The sequence below is a fragment of the Equus przewalskii genome, chromosome 1, assembly GCF_037783145.1.
Source record: "Equus przewalskii isolate Varuska chromosome 1, EquPr2, whole genome shotgun sequence".
Classification (NCBI taxonomy): Eukaryota; Metazoa; Chordata; class Mammalia; order Perissodactyla; family Equidae; genus Equus; species Equus przewalskii.
In genome coordinates, this window is record NC_091831.1 from 24143120 (window position 1) to 24163579 (window position 20460).

A 20460-nucleotide genomic window follows, 5' to 3' on the forward strand; every position below is an offset into this window, starting at 1 on the left:
AAGGACATTTAGAGAAAGGAGAGATGAAGATTAGGGAAAATAAGAAGGCTTGGGTTCTTCTTTGGGTTGGATTTGAACAGAAGAAGAAGATGTCTTTGTTTATCTGATACACTAATTATGTAATCTACCAGTGGATTCCAAGCTCAAGCATACTGAGAAAGTTCCCTAAGTCGAACCTCTAGAAAGTGTCATGACACAAGACAGAGCATCTGTGGTGAGCCCTTGTCCTGGCGAGAACACCACATACATACTTCACGGGTCACAGCCCCAGATCACCAAGGGTAGGGCTGGCAAGTGTGTACGTGCAAGTAGTTGGAAGCTACTAGAAAACTGTAGGCTCTTTACTCAAGGCATATACCATCTCCTAATATTGTTTGAATGCTGCTTCTTTTTTTTCATTTTTGTTTTATTTTTTATTCTCAGACAATTCAAGACTCCCCACAACATGCTTGCCAATTTTTCCAAACAAATGCTTGCTAATATCACTGTAGTAGTTCAATAAAAATGCAAGCTTTGCTCCCCTCTCAAAATATCTATAGAGCCAACTCTCTGCATTTACCTCCCTGTTTCATGGAAAAATGTGTTCTTTTGTCTGGGGAAAGCTGCATTTTTTTGCTAAGCTTGTTCTAAACCCGTAAGAAGCCTAGCAAATGTAATGGATGCTGATATAGATTGTGGTTAAATTAATTGTAGGATGGTGCTGCTTATTTCAACCTATAAAGTTCATAAATATAAATTTAGGGCAACTGAACTAAATCTTCCATTGTTCTGTGTCTATAACCCCACAACCCTTCCCCTCCAAAAAAGAGACCTATATCAAAACAATGCAAAAACATACAAAAAAGCAGTAGAACTCGTGAATTCCTATACAATCAGTTTTAAACTAGTTAGTAATCAGTTCTTGGGATAAATTCAGCTAGTATTATTACTAAACATTTTTGGCCTGTAATTTATTTTCTAGACCTTATTTATAGTGAGCACCTTTCTGAGTTATGACAATGAAGCTGGTACTGGTATAATCATTTTTTTCTGCAGTTACACTCAAGGTGGCTTCATTATCTAGCTCTTTTGAAAAATCATTCTTCAAATGAATAATATTGGAATTATTGTCCCCAAATATATTCTAACCATGGCTTATACAGTGTCTCTTTAACAGTTGCTGTTGGTCTAGTTACTTTTAAAATAAGCAATTGTTTAATTGAACTAACCAGATTTTGTTGGTAGCTAAAGGCATTTTTATACTTCCCCAAGAAGATTTATTATTAGGTTAAAGAGAACCGTTCTATTTGCTAGTAACAAATACCTTCTATTATCTTCTCCTTTCATTTTTTACTGGCATTGTTAGTGTCTGGTAGGTTTCCAGTTCAGTAACAACTTCCAGTTCTACTATCGCTCAAAGCATGCAAATCCTTACCTAGCTGTGTCTTTATCTTGTTCCCTTAAAAAAAAAAAAGTAGTTTACAGATTCTATGTTGAGACAAATAGCCTCCTGAAGAGGGAGATTAAGTAAAACCCCTCTCTATTTTGTTGCAGCCAGCGACTTCACCACTAGGCCCTTCTCATCAGTAATTATTATGTGCAGCTTTCATTGCAGAAGGTACCAATGAATGGAATCACACCAATCCATCTCTAACACCCGCTGGCATGTCAATGAAAATAAGAGAAATTGCAGGGGGAAAAAACCCTATGTCTGAAAGAAAATGAATGAAGCATACAGCATCCCCAAGAGGGTTTTTATCAGCACAAACAGTATAAGTTTAGTGATGATGATGTTCAGAATTAGGAATAAAGGAATTCCTGTTCTTGGTTGGTGTGTTATGAAAGCAGAATATATTGCCACATGCCAAGTGTTGCTGGTGACAGTACTTTAAAAATATAGGTTCTATCTTTGAAAATTTCTTTCCTTGTTCACTTAGGACTAATGTTATCTTCTTATATTTTGACTCCTCATTGAGAGTCACGTACTCATCATTAATTCCTAATAACACTCAGCATTTCCCACTTTTAATTGAAAGCAACCAATTAAAAGGGGCTTAAGCAAAAGTGAATTTCTTGGACATCTCCTCCTCCTTCCCAAATTTCTGTCACCAAAAAGCCCAGTATTGGAGTTTGCTTTATTCACAGCTAGATTCAAGACCTCAAGTCATGTCATTAGATCTTAGTCTATTTCTCTCCATATGTCAGTTCTGTCCTCTTCTTGGGTTGTATTCTTAGGCAGGTTCCCACTCTGTGATGGCATATGCAGCTCCAAGGTTTTATCTTATCAGCTAAGCATAATCAATAATTCCCACACCTGCATTTCATTGTTCGGGTTCTAGGCCCATCTCTGAATCAGTTACTCCACCTGGATGGTTTGGGGGTGTATCTAATTGACCAGGTACGGATCATTTGTCAAAACGTGGAATGAAAGTAGAAGAGGGTTGGTTTCCCACTGGAAAATCAGGACATAGTTATTGTATATGGGTAGCATACGGAATGGATGCCAGAGACGCACAAACAAATAATGTCTAAAGTCTACCAGCCTTTGAAATATTTTAACCAGTGGATTTTCTGACGTCCTTTGTGAAGAAAGCCTTTTTCAGTCTTTGGGCAGAAAAAGTCCTTTACCACCTTGCATTTTCATAGAAATCAAATGTGTGTGGACCATAGCCTTTATTATATTGTCACATAATTATCATTGATATTACTATTTTCTTAGGCACCTTCCTGTACCATAGAATTGTGAGATCCATGAAGAGAGAGAAAAAGTACCTTTTGTTTTCTTTTGTATAAATTCCAACAGTGCCCCCAGAGTAGAGTCTCAAAAAATGTTCACAGAACACCTAAATCACTAAATCTCATGTCATCTCCTCCATGAAGTCTTTCTTAGGACCCTGGTCTTTATAGATCATTGCCTGTTTATTGTGTGTTGATTAATAATATCCTTTCTTAATATCTTAACACCATTTTATGTGTTTTTATATCATGTCAACTGTATTGAAATGCCATATCTTACCTCGTATTCTTCGGTAGCTCTTCAGAGCCATTAGAGTCATGTGTCACTTAACAATGGGGATACATTCCCAGAAAAGTATCATTAGGTGATTTTGTCCATGTGTGAACATCATCGAGTGTACTGACGCAAACCTGGATAGTATAGCCTACTACTCACATAGGCTATATGATACGAATCTTATGGGACCACCGTCCTGTATGTGGTCTGTCCTTGACCAAAACATCTCTATGTGGCAAAGGACTGTATATGATTGCCTGGTAAATATATGACATATTGAAAAGTATGAAACACAAGGAATAAAAGGGAAGAAAATATATCATGAAGTTTGGGATGGCTGAAAAGTCCTCAGCTAAATATATGTTAGTGCTGTAAACTAAAATACCAATAGTCAAATCTGTCTGAAGGTAAATACGGGTGACATTTCTTCCTTTCCCAACTTTCTACCACAGATATGTTTTATTTATGTAGTTAGAAAAACAGTAGGTTTTTAAAAAAATCAAAAGAGGGTAATTTGGTGTTATGTTATTCATGTTTATACTAATATTATAATTTTGACATTATCAATTATCCTGTTGTATGTGTATCTATTTGGGTGATTATATAAGATTTGTAAAGGTAAACTACAAATCAACTTCTGGTCATAGATATTTCAAATTCTGAGTTGTGGTATTTCGAATTAACAATGACTTTGTACTCGTGGATTTACTATTGTATTAATTCTCATACGAAATTCAATAGGTAACGATCTTCTTGCCTATAGCTCTCCAGAGATAAAGGAATAGCATTTAAATAATATAATGATTACCTTAAAACATGCTATCATATCTCAGCGGAGAAATAGAAGATGTAAAAATTGGATGGTATTTTCTTAAAGTCTAGGTTAAATGTTAGGTAAGGAAAAGATCACAGTTAATTCATGATACACATATCTGATGAGTATTTCAAGTGTCCTATAGTCTTCAATTTTGATTAAAAAGAGATCCACATGCTTTGGAATATGACATGTGGAGGTGGAATACATTTATATTCTACTCCTATATCCTATTTATATTCTTCTTGACTAAATAAAGAAATAGGAGAATCAAAGGGATAAGTTTAAATTTTCCTGGGTAAATATTCAGTTGAGACTCCCAGAGTTTTGTGGTATTTAATGCAGGAAAGACAATTTATACATGACAATGTTAGTAGTATGTGTTTCAAGCTAGCTGCCTTGACTATATGACTAGTTCTAGGGGGCTTATATGATCATTGAAAAAATTCACAAATTTTCTATTGGTTGCCTGGCTCTAAGCAGGATGCATGGGGCAAGTGATAAATAATACACAGTAACTGTCATCAGAGACCTGAAAATATGATAGAAGGAACTAATATAATAGAACTTGTCACATGCAATAATGACAGTGGGTTCAAGAGACTCTGTGATGGGTTCAGTGGACAACTGACTCTGGAGTTAGGTCAAAGGGACCTATAAGAGTTCACCAGTGGGCTGGGTAGGGTGAGCAATATGCAAAGAGGCCATATAATTTCCAAAGGACATCTGATATTGAGAACTCTGAATTGTGCTGTGCCTATTAGCATGACTTTGATTGCAATTAAATTCTCAGTAGTAAACAAAGTAAAATTAAAATTATTTGGCATTGGTCGTTGCTTTTTGGAGAATGTCTGCTAAATATACCAGTTTTTGTTTTAATTTAATTTACCAGTGAATCCAATATCTTAAGGAATCTTGAAACTTTCTAAGGTTTTGATTATAAAATCACAAATCATCATTAAACTATTTTTAACTTTTATTTGCTATAACAGATAAATGTGTTTAAATGATCTAACAATTACCTCAAGTTATTTAAATATAATTTTAAATATATGGGTGAGTATTTAAGCCTCGGATGGACATTTTGTACTGAAATATAAGCTGCAAATGTAATGTTTCATCCATTTATGATTCTGATCATCTTTTTAATAGGCAGACTTTTGTGACATTACACGTTTGGGCTTTGTACTAAGATGATAAAACTTGGTTTAGCTGGTAGCTGTAGACTCTAAGGCTGATAAGAGATCAGGTAACAGTATAAACAATCTTTCTTTGTTCTTATTCATTTTCTCAGTGAGGTTAAAGAAATTCAGGAGCATTTGGTAATGTAAAACTTGGCCTTTAAATCTAATTGTTCCTTATGAGTGGCATTAGATTAAAAGTTCTAATCTAGCATTTTTTAAAAAAGAACGTCGATATCAAAGTTTAAAGTGCTCTGGCATATTAATGAGCTCTAACCTTTTTGAACACATGTGTTAGGAACATGGTTTCCCCGCTCTTGATGTTTTCTTCTGTGTGGAAGGAGGTCAGCTAGTAAGATACCTCTCACTTCTCTTTGCTTCTTTACTCATTCTGCCCTCAGTAGAGGGAGAGATAACATGACTGGTGAGGTTGAAAAAAACTTGGTAAGTTTTTCCTAGCCTCTTTGTCATCTCTCTACCAGAGTGATAGACCAGAGGATCATCCTTTCTCTTCTGCTCTCCATGCCGTATTTCCTATAGGGGTCAGCCTCTGACGTGGGAGGGGTGGGAGATGTCCTGTCCAGGGCTACCTGAGACTAAGGGAGTAGCTGTTTAATTCTGAGGTCATTGTTAGGAGAGCCATTTGCCCACAGATAGATATAGCTACTTGCCCACAGATATTAGTCAGATTTATCAGTAATGAAAATATTTATGGTCCCTATATGATTTGCTCTCTTATAACAACTTTTAATTGGCTTAGAACTCTGGCGGAAACAGGGGAGTTTTTTATTTGTTATCCTCAAACTCCACCAATGGGGCTGGTTAAAAGATCTGTTTTATTTTATAGTGTCACAGAGGCAGACCATGAGACAAAGATTAGAGAGCAAATAGTTTAGTAGGTAAATGAGAGAAGTGAGAAAGAACAGAGAAAGAGGTGAATAAAGAGCATGTTATTAAGGCAGTTTCCACACAGACCAACTGGAGCTTTATCCAGCTGGGGAACTGGGGAAACCATGTAGAACACAGCCCCAGAGTTATCCCAGCTGAGAAGTGAGAGACTTGAACTATTCATACATCCACTTCTACCACTTATGATTTGGGATCTGCTCCTGATGGGCATTAATTCCCTGACACTTCAGGCCTGCAGTGTGTGTGGGCAGCGAGACTCTGGAGCCAGATAGACAGATGCATGGCAAAGATGTTCAAGTGCTAGACTTGAAATTCGAAGCCATACGCACTGTAAAAGAAGAGGGTAAGATGGTATGTGTGGGGGCCCATGATGCCTGCTCTAGAGCTAAACTTGAAGGCTTTATTAGGGTAAACTGTGTAGTGGGCAGTGAATCCCTCAAGTAACACAGGATCTTGACAGTATTGATGTTGAGATCCCCTGAAAGCTACCTGCTTATGTGACTACTAGATATTTTTAAATTGATTACTATACCAAGTCTATGCTTTGAAGAACCAATATACATAATTTGCAGAACTGTTTCTAAAGTCAAGCTGCTATCTCTATTTAGCTAACGGTGAATGGTGACCAGTATCAGTTATAATATTATATACTTTTCCTATACATTTCTGTATTCAAAATTTTGTGAGTCAGCCCTCATGCATTCCCTCTGCAAGCCAGTGTGGTAGAGCTGAAATCAGAGAGATTTTGGAATCAAGCAGAACTTGATTCAAATTCTAGCTATGCTGTTGAATAGCTATTGTCTCTGGTCAAGTTATTTAATGTCTTTGACCATTAGGTTTCCAACCTATATAATGGACATAATATTAAACACCCAACAGATCTGACAATTAAATGAAGTAACATACATGCAGCACCAGCATGGAGCCTGGCATGTAGCAGACATTCAGCAAAATATTGGTTTCCAGCACTGTGAGGAAACTGAGAGTTAGAAAAGGAGACTTATAAAGATCATACAGGTAGTGCACGTTGGAGCTAAAATTAAATCCAGATCCCTGACACTAAGTACAGTAGTCATTTCAGATTAACAGTCAGCAATAGAAATCTTCCTCTGCTTTTTCTCTTGTAGGTACCTTTCCATTGGTGACTATAATTATTGCCCCTGAAGAATGAAACCAAACCTCCCATTGAGATCTAATATAATCCAATTTATGTTTTCAGAAGTTTAAATTGCTAATTAAGTGATTTAAATACAGACTTTTTATTTGAATCTTAGCTTTGTTTGAAGTACTATTCTGCTGTAAGTATCTTGTGATGGAGCTGGCACATATTTAACCCTATCAATAACACTGGAATATTACTAAAGTGATGAAGCTTGGAATTTGGGCTCTGAAACTAGACTGTTTGGGTTTGAATTCTATCCTATGGTTTATTAGCTGCAGTTGTGCCTGACTATTCTCATTTATAGAATATAAAGATTCCCTTCACCATAGAGGTACTCAAAAGATCAAATGAGTGAACACATATAAGTGCTTAAGATGGTGCCTGTTTCCATAGTAAAGGCTCAATAAATGTTAGTTATTATTTGAGAGAAGAACTTCCTAAAAAAATGTGGTGTGATGATACCATAAGATTAATTCATAAATAAATGTGGGGTTAGGATGCTTGGAATTTAAGTCCTTGGAATAACAATTGAAAAGAAAGGAATAAGAAGATGATCAGGACTAAAAATGAATCTTCAATAGTCATGAGAAAGCCACTTAGACAAAGAACAAAATGGAAATTACAGCCAAAAGAATTCAGGACTGTTGCCTCCTGGCATAATGTTTCCATAAGCTTTAAGTCAAGACCAGGCTCGTTGGCATGATTATTTAGTGGCCAGTAAATTCCTTAAAAACTGAGAACAAAATCAGATAATTGAACGAGTGCTTAGGAGATGATATCAGATGTGACAGAGCGAAAATAGCAACCCTTTGTGAGAGATCTGATAATATATTTGCTTCCTTCTCCCAAGACAGTATATATATATGTTGTGAATGAAAGTTAGTTCTGGGAAGGAATGAGTCACATCACTGAGAAACATGTTCAATGGGCTTCAACTGATGGAAGTAGAGCGTGGGTAAGGAGAAGGTGAGGCACAGTCTCACAGCATATTTGAAATCACTATCCTCTTCTGGCCCTGTTATTCAACCTGTTCAGCTCTGCGATGACAGTGTCTATACAATGGAGATTTTCTTTGTTTCTCTCCTTCAAGGCTGAACTCCTTTAGTATACCCAGTCCACCCTGGAACTTAACTTTAGATTTTGGTGGAGTTCTTTCTCACAGGTCTCCATTGATATCAAGGACCACAACTGGGAATTTCTGTCACAGATTATTGGGGGAACTTCATCATAGCCACAGAATGTTCAAAGAGAGTGCTGGTTGGCAGGCTGCCACATTCATGGAACTCAGACGACCTCTGAGGGCAGTTGTCTGATTCTAGAAGCCAGCCTAATGGCATCTTATCTCTGAACTCATTGTACTGTTGCACAAAGTGAATTTATTGTAATGTGTATGGATGTTACCAGGAAAACATAAAAGACGCTTTGAGAGTTCATTATAGAGGGGATGTGATTTAGTCTGGGAAGGGATGTTTAACGGACCAACGTGAGTAGGAGTGAAGTAAGAAGAACATTCCAGAGGTAGAACACTAAAGGGGGAAGACTCATGGCATTTAAGGAATTAATAGAACTTTAGTGCAGCTTTATGGGGTCTGTCTAAAGGTAGGTCTAGTAGTCAGACTGCCAGAGATTAACGGTGAATAGATCTCCATAGCCAGGACTAGAAGCAAATTATGTGGCTCATTGGCTTGTCTAAATTCATGCTGCCCCCTAAACCAGTGCTTCCAAAAGCGCCTTCTGGGTGGGATGCATCTTGCACACCTAAATGAGTAAGGGAGAGGGCATCAAAAGGTCAAAGAAGAAGCAACAGTATGATGCTAAGACCTCTAAACCCAAGCTTGATCATCTGCTCGCTCTTTTGGGGGTTGACTGTTCTTAAATGGTGGTGCATTTATTTTGATTCTTATGTTAATTCACAATTAAAATTTACCATATTGAATAAACCACAGTCATTGTTTTACCATTCTCTTGGACTCCAATATCTCTTCCTGAGTAATACCATCTTCTTCTGTCTATTGTTTCATTTAATGCCAGTTTCTTATGGGAATCAGAACAGTCAATTATAAAATGACCCAAATGAAATCCTGGATTTATAGGCACTTTCTCCGTGATTGTGGATGAAAATGCAATGATAGTAGGAAGGATTGAATGAAGATGAGAAGAAGCTGCTAATGTCAGGATTTGAGCCAATGGATGCATCTGCAATGAACATGGTAGCTCTGTGGGAGAGGGACACACCCATAACCATCTATCAAACCATTAGTCCGTAGAACATTATTATAGCTCTGGAATTTGGGGCTTTCTTTACCTTTTTATCTAGTAGTATGGCTTAAATGATAGGTATTTGTACCTTGATAAGCTAAAGGGTAGTCATCAGTTATTATTTAACTGATATCACATGATAAACTCAGGAATAGTCACATAACCATGAAGTAACCAACACCATGTGGAAATGTTATGTTCAGAAAGGAAAAACTCTCTTGCACTGAATTAGCTTATCTGTAAGGGTAAGGTCTATTTCCATCATCTCTGGCCAGCCTATGGGGCCATAATATTCATGTACAAAATCTCAGGGCAGAGCATTTAAACCCTGAACACATTCTTTTGTGGTTTTAATGAAGTGATCAAGAATAGAAGGTATTTTGGATGAATTACAGCCAGATTCAATAAAACAAAAACAGAGAAGTATTCATGATACAGTGATACTAACATGATTACTTATAAATGGGTATAATCAACAGAAACACAGTCAAGGCTATGGTAATTTTGGGAAGGAAAAAAAGTGTGCTGTATCTCTTGTGTTTCAATCATTTTCCAACATGTTTGTCATGGAGGTGAGGCACCAACCAGGCCTATGCCATCCAGAGTCAGTTATGTTTGGGAAAATTGTTCCATCATGATCAGTACAACTGGAAGATGTATAATCTGTGCCTGAGTGCAGAAGGATTCAGGATGCAATTTACACACTATTTTTGTTCCAAAATGTGGTTGTAACTTGGTTATTGCAAATTCTTAACACATTTTCTTCAGAATGATATTTCCTTCATTAGGTCAGGACCCAAAACTGATTTAATGTATAATGCAACTGAATGCGTGTAATACCGGTTTGGTCGTTGAGTCTTTGAATCAAAGAATCAAAATGGGGAAGGAAGAGGAAGAGTGACAGGAAAGGACGAAGCAAAAGTGAAGGAGAAGAAAGGTAGAAAGCAAATAAAGAGAAAGCACAGACAGGTAGAGATTATAATAAGAAAGGAGTATAATTTCTCCCTATTTTAGAGCAGATGGCTGACCCCAGGCAAACTGAACAAGAAGAGTTCTCCTGGGAGCATCCTATGTCTCTATAGCTCTCTCACCTTCTACTAATCACCCCAGGCTTTTATATGTCTCTAAACCTCCCACAGTAACACCCACCTTTGCCTATTCCAGCCCAAGGTATTTTATGCTCCAGGAATATGTCTCCCTCTCAGGTCCCATCTCCTTGGTACTTCTAGTCTAAACTATTTGTAAAAGAAAAGTAAACTGAGCTAACTTACACTAAATTTAGAGCTACTAGTAGGATGAGAACACTCCCAAAGCCACTTCTATTTTTCAAAAACTATTTAATCTAAAGTATATATCATTCATGGAATGTCACATGGTAGTGAACAAATTCAGGTAGTATGGAGAGAAGATATTTTAAGGCTTAGAGGCCTAGAAAACATACAGAACCTTTCAAGGAGGTGATTCACATGCTAGCTGTCCTTTCTTTTCATTATTTACCCAAAGAATCTCTAAAATTTCTAAGATTTGTCAAGAGGATCTCCATGTTATTTCTAATATTTTCTCTTTTTCCTCCTACTGGACTATTAGTGCCATTAACGGTGGGACTGTGTTAAATCATCTTCATGTTCTTTTACCTTTCCCTCCATCTTCTGGTCTCTACCTGACAATGTGTTCAATATCCAGTTATCCTCAAATGTGTAATGCATTTTCTCTACTTCCTTTCTAAGGGTCGACACATTAAAAAAATATTTCTCTCTTGTTTTCCAAAGAAAAGAAAACATGGCTTTTCTTTTCCTTCTCTTAAAAATAGAAAGTCCAGGTTGCATTTATCTATGATAAAAAATTGAAGCTTCCTGGGGCTGGCCCAGTGGCATAGTAGTTAAGTTCACGTGCTCTGCTTTGGCGGCCCAGGGTTCATGGGTTCAGATCACAGCCACAGACCTACATCCTGGTCATCAAGCATGCTGTGGCAGCATCCCACATACAAAAGCAGAGGAAAGGTGGCACAGATGTTATCTCAGTGACAATCTTCCTCAAGCAAAAAGAGGAAGACTGTCAATAGATCTTAGCTCAAGGATAATCTTCCTCACCAAAAATAAATAAACAAACAAATAAATAAATAAAAATAGAAGCTTCCAATGAAAGTATATAAAAACATAGGGTCTGCTTTTATAACCTGGGCCATTTTCCCTAGATGTGGAGTTGAGACAACTTAAAATCCATTTCCAAATTGAAAGCAAATTTATCTCATCTTCAAAATAATGGCAACTTTGTGAACAGCTCTCTTTTAAATAATCAAAGGCATCAAATTTTCAAAGAGCTCACTGTCATTCTCACAGCATTTGATATAGGAGAGGCTGGGATGAGAAGGGAGACTTCCAGTCATTGGAAAGATCTGTGGTCTGAAATGATATTGGAGGCATTTAGTAAAGAGGAAGATAAAAGACCATGATATTGAAACGCAGAGGGGTTTTGATTATCTCAGCATGTGGTCTAATAGGCAACAGATTCAGCAAGATGAAGATTAACATAATGTAATGAGACTAGAATTAAGGAACCAGAAAACCAAAAAGAGAGTAGTGAAAAGATTCTTCACTTAGGCAAAACAGGTCAGGGTAGAATATGAAAGAAAGGAGAGAGAATTCCTGACATTCAGTCACCATAGTCTCTTAGAATTGCCCCCATGCTTAAGAAAGAATGCCTCTGAGGGCCAGCTCAATGGTGTAGTGGTTGAGTTTGCATGCTCCACTTTGGTGGCCCAGGGTTTGTGTGTTCAGATCCCAGGTGCAGACCTACACACCCTGCTTTGAGTCATGCTGTGGCAGTGTCCTACATGCAAAATAGAGGAAGATTGGCACAGATGTTAGTTTAGGGACAATCTTCCTCACCAAAAAAAAAAAAAAAGAAGAATGCCTCTGAGGCAGGAGTGTCATAAAAGCTAGGATATTTCTCGGGGTGTCAGAATATTTACCTTTCTTATATAACTCAGACAACTTATGGAAAATGGGACTTTTTTTTTAAAACAAATTAAATTCCATTTGAGAATGGATCAGTAACAGTGCCAAGTTGTCAGAATTTTAAAACCTCTGAGGGAAGAGGGAAGACATTTGCTTCACAATTATTGGAATTTGGGTGACATCACTGGGTGCTAATTGTTTCTTCATAAATGAAGAAGGGGCTTGTTAAAATTGATTTACAGTCACGCATCACTTAATGACCAGGATATGTCCTAGAAATGAGAAGTTAGGCAATTTCAGCATTGTGCGAACACCATAGAGTATACTGAAGGGGAGCAAAATTTACCACCCCAAAATGTATCTCTTTAACATGAGGATTATTTTAGGCTGACTATTTTTAAGAAACAAAAGACTCAGAAAGTTTTTCATATTACCTCCCTCCTAAGTGCCTAAAACAATTATCAGATAAAAAACCCTTCTCAGAAAGACAGCTATCATCTTAGCGTAACATGAACTGGTAGTAGACAGGGAGGAACCTAGAAAAGCCTGTTTGTTGGGCTTCCCTCTGTGTTCTTCTGTTTCTGTGTGGCCAAAACCTTGTTTTCCAAATGTTTGCTCCTTTTCACCTACTTGTGAATTGCTTTCCATCCCTTTGAAGTCCCTGACCCCACTCCCAACATCTTCCTTTGTATTTAGTTGAAGATGGTATTTAAGGTGAGGGCTTCAGTCATTTTGGCTAGTTACTCAGTTTTCTTGGGTATCCTGGGTTTTTTCCTCCCCTATCGTACTTACACAAACCTGGAGGGTGTAGTGTACTTACACACCTAGGCTATATGGTACTAATCTTGTGGGTCCACTGTCGTATATGAAGTCCATTGTTGACCGAAATGTCATTATGCAGCTCATGACTATAGTTGGATTTAGCACAGTCCAAGAGCAGGTGAATGGAGATGAGGTGCCCTGTAAAGGGGGTGCAAGGAAGAGAAGCAGACTGTTGATCCTGATGGGATTCCATAAAATAGGCATAAAGAGGTGATGAACAATGACAAGCCAGAAACAATTGAGTCATGTCCTAGGAGTAAAATGGGAATTTATAATGTACTTTTGAGATCTTAATGAGGAATTTATACATATTCCAAGCCAAGTGCAATTATTTTCCTTTCCTTTAAAAACATGCTGATGTGTTTTATGTGGTTTTTTGAATATTCTTACCAAGTTTTCTCTTTGCTGATCAATTTCCATAGCAAGGACATTCACAGTGATGGTCAGAGAGGAAGGGGTGAGATATTCATAGTCTTGTCTTTTTCAATGAAGATATTGTACTGCGATATACTTCATTTCAAGAAAAGGAACGTCTTAAATGGTCTCTATTTTGTTCCTAGAGTAATTATGGATCACTATGTAGTTGGCCCATCAAGTTTTCTTAGGGATTATCTTAGCATGCAATCTCATTTGGAATGACACTGAGAAATTTACAATAGCCTCTGTGTAAGGCTTGGCAGCAAAGACTAGGAAATGAAGTCAAGAGAAAAGTTCTTTTTATTATCAGTGTATCTCACACTTCATGTCCTTTCTTTTCTGTTTTTGGACAATGAAGCATTTGGGGAAATTCATTACATCATGCAGCTCTTGCACCAGAATGAACATGCAAGGCAGACTCTGGCAGCTCTCTCTGAGATGCACTAAAGAGATGGGCAGAACATTCCCAAAGATTTCACAGGCGGGATAAAACATGCACAGAAGTAATCTGGGTCTCTGTTTGCTTTTGCATATTTTTAGATTGTGAGTAGTTTACCCTTTTCTTATAGGAGCCTAGGGTAGAATCATCACTCTTTCCAGCTTTTATCATGTAGTTAGAGTTGGTATGCTTGTCTTCCTTCCTCCCTCCTGCCTACATCAGGCATCAGATGACATAAATTAAAGGCAACTCCAGATCAAATGATCTGAAAATTGAGGTTGTACATTATTTTGTATTCTTTTGTTGCAGGCAATAGAAACTAAGAATGTTGACCTTTACTGGAGACCTGGGATTCTGGAAAACATCAAAGTTTAAGAACTCCTCCAACCTTTTTATGTTCTGGGACACAGCGTACTGCAAAGAATCACCCTTCCCCGTAGGATTTAAATAGACTCATGGATGCTCCTCCTGTTCACTTATGACAAGACCAGATACAGACCCTCCAAATTCCCATTCTTTTTACCTCCTAAATGATAAGCTGAAATGTCTGTCCCCAGGGATCAATTGGAACAAAATGTTCGTTAATCAAATTTGGTTAAGTTTCTTCCCTTCCCTCAGGCCCCTGAACTTTGACCCATCCTCAGCCTGAGCCTGCAAACAACTTCTCCTTAACAGCCCTCAGAGAATAAGCTGGACTTGGGGTAAAACATTCTCTGATCTACTGTCCATCAAACCACCCATTTACCCCACTTTTCTACACCTGGTTCTTTCTAAACTTGTCTACTCCTCTCTATAAAAGAAAACTGTGTTTGCCCAACTTTTGAGAAGACTTGCATATCTTATGGTCTGAGTATTCTTCATAATGCAACAGTCCACCTCTCCCTATTGCAATGTGCCTTCTCTACCTCCCCCTCCCTTGCAGTTGCAATAATCCTTTTGAATAAAGTCTTTCTGGATTTTTTTTATTTGACAAAAACAATGAAGATAAAGTGAAAGGAAGATATGGAGCAACTCAAGGACATAAAATAGTTAACTGAATAAATGCGTGATAAAAAGGACAAAGTCTAGTTGGAGATAGCAAGACTCAACACAGTTGGTTTAGTTATCCACAGCTGGGACTGATCAGCTCAATACATTTCTTGCCCTTGTATTGCCCCTCTTAAGAGACAAGTTCCAGGCACAGAGAATTAACCCTGCCTGACTCAAGTCACCAATTGGCATGCAGGGCTCCCTGACTAGAAATCCCACCAACACCAGAGGCAACTACGGAGGAAAGGTGAGTCCTCAAATAAAAGCTGTGATCCTGTTCCAAAAAAGGAAGCAGAAAAATGTTGGGTAGGTAAACACAACAGTGGTTTGCTACAGGTATGATACCTACTCGGGAAGCTTGGCACATTTAGATTTTCGACAAAAACTGAAATAAAATATATGAGTGTCGATGCAAAATAATCAATAACCATTCTATAGATAAGAAAAATAAGGTGAGTTTTACTTGAGCCAGAGTGAGAATTATAACCTGGAAAGGTCGTTAGAAAGTATTCTGGAGAAGCATGGTTTTCAGGACAGTCTTAGATCTTTGTAGAACAAAGAACATACATTAAACACACCCAGGATACATTTTCATCAAAATTTCAAAGAGGTATTCAGTTGCAAATTAGCAGGTCAACATGACCCTGATGTCAGGAATAGGATGTTACCAATAGGGCATTATCCAAAGGTTGTAGGAGGGGAAGTATGCGTTCTTAAGAGAGTGCATTCTTTAATGGTAACGCAGATGTACAATGTATGTTTGATAAACCATCAGTCAGGCTTTTTCCTTCAAATGGAATCAGTTTTGAACCCGAATATTTACCGCGTATACCTCAATATGTGAAAATCTCTTGTCATGGGGGAATTACAGATTTCGATATCCGTACAAATGTGGCTCTATGCCAAGAATTCTCACGGCTAATCTGCAAAATAGCCACTTGGTGTCACTTTGATATATACATTTTCATTCTTTGTCAAACAGAAATAAAATATTAACAGTTATATAAGGTAATTCTCTCTGTATACTTATATAACATATATCTCAGGAGCCCAGCCTGTGAAGCAGCAGCAGGGGAAGTCATTACCATGCAGTGGACTCTGTGTAAAGATGTGTAATCCATGTGTCTACATAAAAGAGATGCAATGTCTTCCAAGATTTCTTGACAATCTTCAGCTTTATAAGCAACCGTGCAGAACTATTTCTCTCTAGCCTTACACTTTCTCTCATTTATTTTGGCAATATACAGGCATTGGATAAATTATGGGAGCTTTGCGCCCCACCAAATAGCATGTTATATTTCAAATGTTTAATAACTAAGCTAGGGTAAGACACTTCAAGAAATTTCTTCTGTATGGAGGAGAGAGAGAGAGGGAGGGAGAAAGTTTTTCATTTAGAAAGAACCAACAGTGATTTTTACGAGGGGCAGATTGTCACTAAGAGTTGCTTAGAAATCACATTTTTAATGTGGGGCAGTTGTTAGAGCTGTTCCAGAGCTGAGTCTGGTAGTTAATTTCAGGTTAGGGCTGAAATGAAAATGGAAGGCATGTGTCCTTCATTTGTGAGGTGAATTATGGCATAAGTCAGGGTTTAGTTTGGCTGATTCACAGACCATATTAATCAACTCAGATTTAGTGGATATGAACTCAGCAGATTCACTGCTCGGATGTAATACTCAGCAAACTGATTGACCCAGCCGAGGAAAATAAAACAAAACAAAATAAAACAACAAAAGGAAACAAACTATTTCCCCTGCCAAATCTCTGTGGGAAGAACTAGAGGAGAAAGAACAATTGGCAAGGGTTAGAAAATGGTTACATTGACTTATGGGGCTTCTAGAAAGTGGGAAGTACTACCCTAACATTCATAATACTCAGTAAACTCTTGAAAATTGATTAAAGCAGATCTTGCATAACTGCAAAAACAACGTTACTGTAATTTGTTCTGCAAATGTAGACTTTGAACCTAAACTTCTTAGTTCAAATACTGGCTCCAACATTTGCTAATTGTATAACGTTGGACAAGTTACTTAAGTCTGTCTGAGATTCTGCATCTGGCAAATGGAGATAATAACAGCAGCTACTTCATAGTTTGTGTCTGAGAAGGTTAAATACATTAATATATCATAGAATGCTTCAGAGTGTCTGTCACATAGTAAATTCCCACTAAGTGCTAGCTATTTTTGTTACTGTTATTATTATTGTTATCCTATAAGTACCCATAGATAATAGTAATTGTTTGCTTTGGAAAAGGCTGCTTCTCCAAACCTGAGTTGTCTCTCCTATAAAATGCAAAATTTTAACCATTGATCTCTGTGTGATTATTTCTAGTTTACAGGACCATTTCAAAATATGATCTCATGCAACCCTCACAACAACTCTAGAAGGTAGAAGAGGCAGGTAAGATTGTTTTCTATTGGATAAGACAGTGGAGGCCCAGAGAGATTAATTGACTAGCCCAAAGTCATTGTATCACCGTGATTTAAATGCAATGTTTGTGGCATAAAGTTCTGTACACTTTGTACCATGATTTCTGGAATCTCCACAAACAAAGATGCTTATGGAGTTTCAGTCTTGTTGAAGCTTTGAAGTTAGCAGGGCGAGCAGTCATTCATTAAATGTCTCCGTCTCTCTCTCTCTCTCTCTGATCCCATAGTACTGCATGACTATGTAATGTTATCATATTATAGTCTACTTAAGTAAGTTTGAGCATAAGACCTTGACGTATTGCCAAGAGCATTGCACCCATGTGATTCTGCTCCTCTCGTTTATGGAAAGTCACTCATTTTCATACACATGCCAAAGTGATTATTTTGCCAATACCTCTGGTGTCAACTGATCTTGTGATGAAGCCAGAGCATGACTCAGTCCCCTGCTGTGGAATAAAACCAGTTGGAGATCTTTAAGAAACTTGTTCAGTCTAATTTCTAATGTCGTGGTTCTTCTTAATAGCATAAACAATAATGCCAAAGCATTTTGCAATGGTTTATTAACCTGTCACAAGCATATCTATGAATAATAATGAAGTCAAGGAAACATTACCTTGCAGCTAAAAGAGTATGTTGAAGAGCATTTCTTGCCCTCAATTTTATCCTATAGAAGGTAATCAAATGCAGCAGTAGCACTCTTCCTACTCCCAAGCTTCCTTGCCGTCTTGCATTTCCTCAACAAGGCAATACCAGTGTCCAACGACCAAACAGTAGCGTCAGATTATAACCAATAACTTGTTACAAGAAAGGAAGGCTTCCTTTAATTTCTCAACAGCACAGGTGTGCTCTCTATCAGCAGGAATGTCAAGAACAGTGTCAGTTATGCTGACAGAACAAACGCAGATTGACAGAAAATGTTACACAGGTTTTCAACGCTCTATGAAAGCTTTTATGTACCATTATTCACCTTTAAATAAAATACGGCTAAAGCTGACACTTGGGTTTGTAATGGAACAAACACTATTGATGTTTTCTATATAGCAAGACAGGGAACACATTCTGAAAATTCCCAGAGAAGAAGAGCCATCATTTTTAATGAGAAATAGCAGTCATCAGGTACTTATTGGGTACCTACTGTATTCAGCCCTTGGATAGACACTGTGTAGGAATCTTAGAATAAGTAAATGAAGCAGAGTTGTTTTTTAGGAATTCATGACTTCTCTGGGGAGGTAAAATGTATAGGCTGGAAAATTTTTAAGAATCATAAATGAACTGAATACTAAATTGAACATAGGCAAGTGTGTGTTTGTGGATGATACAGGGAATACATGTTCTGAATGATCAAGAAGGGTACAGCTATCCTGGGGGAATAAAGCATGGTCAGTAAAAGAGATTACGTCAGTTCCTTCCTGACCTCTACCATACACAACGCTATGTGTGCTAAACATTTTGTTTATACTGGAAGGGGGAAGGGGAAGGGTATCATCATGAGGAATACCTAGGTAAATTGAATGAAAGTCCCAATTTTTCACTTTCCTACAATAGAATTATACATCTACACTCACACTATGGTATATGGTGGGTGGATGCACCTTCCCTTCACTTTGGTCCTGGCCATGTGACGTCCTTGGCAAATGAGTTGTTAATGGATATGATGGGCACAGAAGCTTAACATGTGCTCATGTGGTGAACTCGCTCCCTTTTGTCTTTAATCTGCCAAGTAAAGCAGCTTGCTTAAGGATTTCCCCTTCTGTCCAGACCTGAGAAGGAACCTACATGGAGCAGGTTCAAGCCCAACACTATACTGTTTCTAAGCACAGCTGGATTCTCTTATCCTGAAGCACAAGTCCACAGCAGAGCTCAGATTAGATCAGCTAATTTGTTTTTAACCTCAGACCAAGAGCAGAAGAATAAATGCTTCTTGTTATAAGTCGCTAAGATTTTGGAAGTTTCTACTACACAGCAAAAGCTGAATGATATAGAAATTAAGGTTGCCCCTGTACAAATTTTAATCTAGAGGGGAAATAATGGTTTGCGTTTAAGTAACTATACAATTCAGTAAATAGGCTAAATGCATTGAAATAAGTATAAAGTATTCTGGGGAACAGGGGTCACAGAGGAGGTGAGAAGCCTTAGGTTTACAAAGACTTTAAGAGAGTGAAAGCAATACCCTTGAAGGAAGGGTAGGACTTGAGCAGACTGTGAGGGCAAGGGAAAGATGAAGAAGGTATCTGTAGTGCAAGCACCTGGCAGTTGTTTTTTATTATAACACAAGTGTCTGACATTAAGCTTTAATTGCTGAGGCATCCACTTCAAAGCCAGCAATCTCGAATAAACACATTGCCAGATCCGTGACTATATAAAGAGCCAGCCTGCCCCACCCCGAAGGTTTCCCTTGTTTTAGAGATGATCTCTGGTTGACTTAGTACCTGACCATTTGATTGCTTGTTTTCCCCTCCTAGTCTTATGTTTTAATTTACCAAAAAAGAGTGAACCTGCAAAACCTGAGGAATTCTACCCTCAACTCCAATAAAAGCTGAACTGCAGCCCTGCACACCCTCTCTCTCCCCCAGACCATGCTGTATGGCTCCAGGAGTGCTGTGTACCTCCAGGACTTGTGAGTAATAAACCCTCTTTTTTTTTTTCGAAGTTCCCTGATGGTTGTTGCTGAAGTGTGTCTTGCAATCAAAATAAGAACCACAAGAGCCAGTCCAGCCACAACATTGGCTTCGAAAGGGGGAATTTTTATGGGGGCTCACCTCGGGCCCAGGTGAGTGCCCTAGCCATTCTAGCTGATAACATCACAATGGATAGGCTGAGATTGGCACAAAACAATATCCAAGTTTAGAAAGTAGAATACACTGGAAAAGAAAGCGGTGTATAATTGGGGTGGTGTCTTTGATTTCTATTGCTGCCATAACAAATGACCACAAATTTAGTGGCTTGAAACAATACCCATTTATCATCTCCTAGTTGTGAAGATCAGAAGTCTAGTTGTAACATCTTTTAGCTAGGTACTCTGCTTGGGGTCTCACAAAGCCAATAGCAAGGTA

At 38.0% G+C, this 20460-nt stretch overlaps 1 long non-coding RNA gene across 1 annotated transcript in view; it reads left to right on the forward strand.

Annotated features, from left to right (window-relative positions):
• Positions 1-14917, forward strand: part of LOC139081064 (uncharacterized) — a 37205-nt gene extending 22288 nt beyond the window's left edge. Inside the window, exon 2 of the long non-coding RNA XR_011536025.1 lies at positions 14262-14917. This is a non-coding gene — a long non-coding RNA (uncharacterized lncRNA). The remainder of the gene's footprint in view (positions 1-14261) is intronic.
• Positions 14918-20460: the final 5543 nt, after the last annotated feature.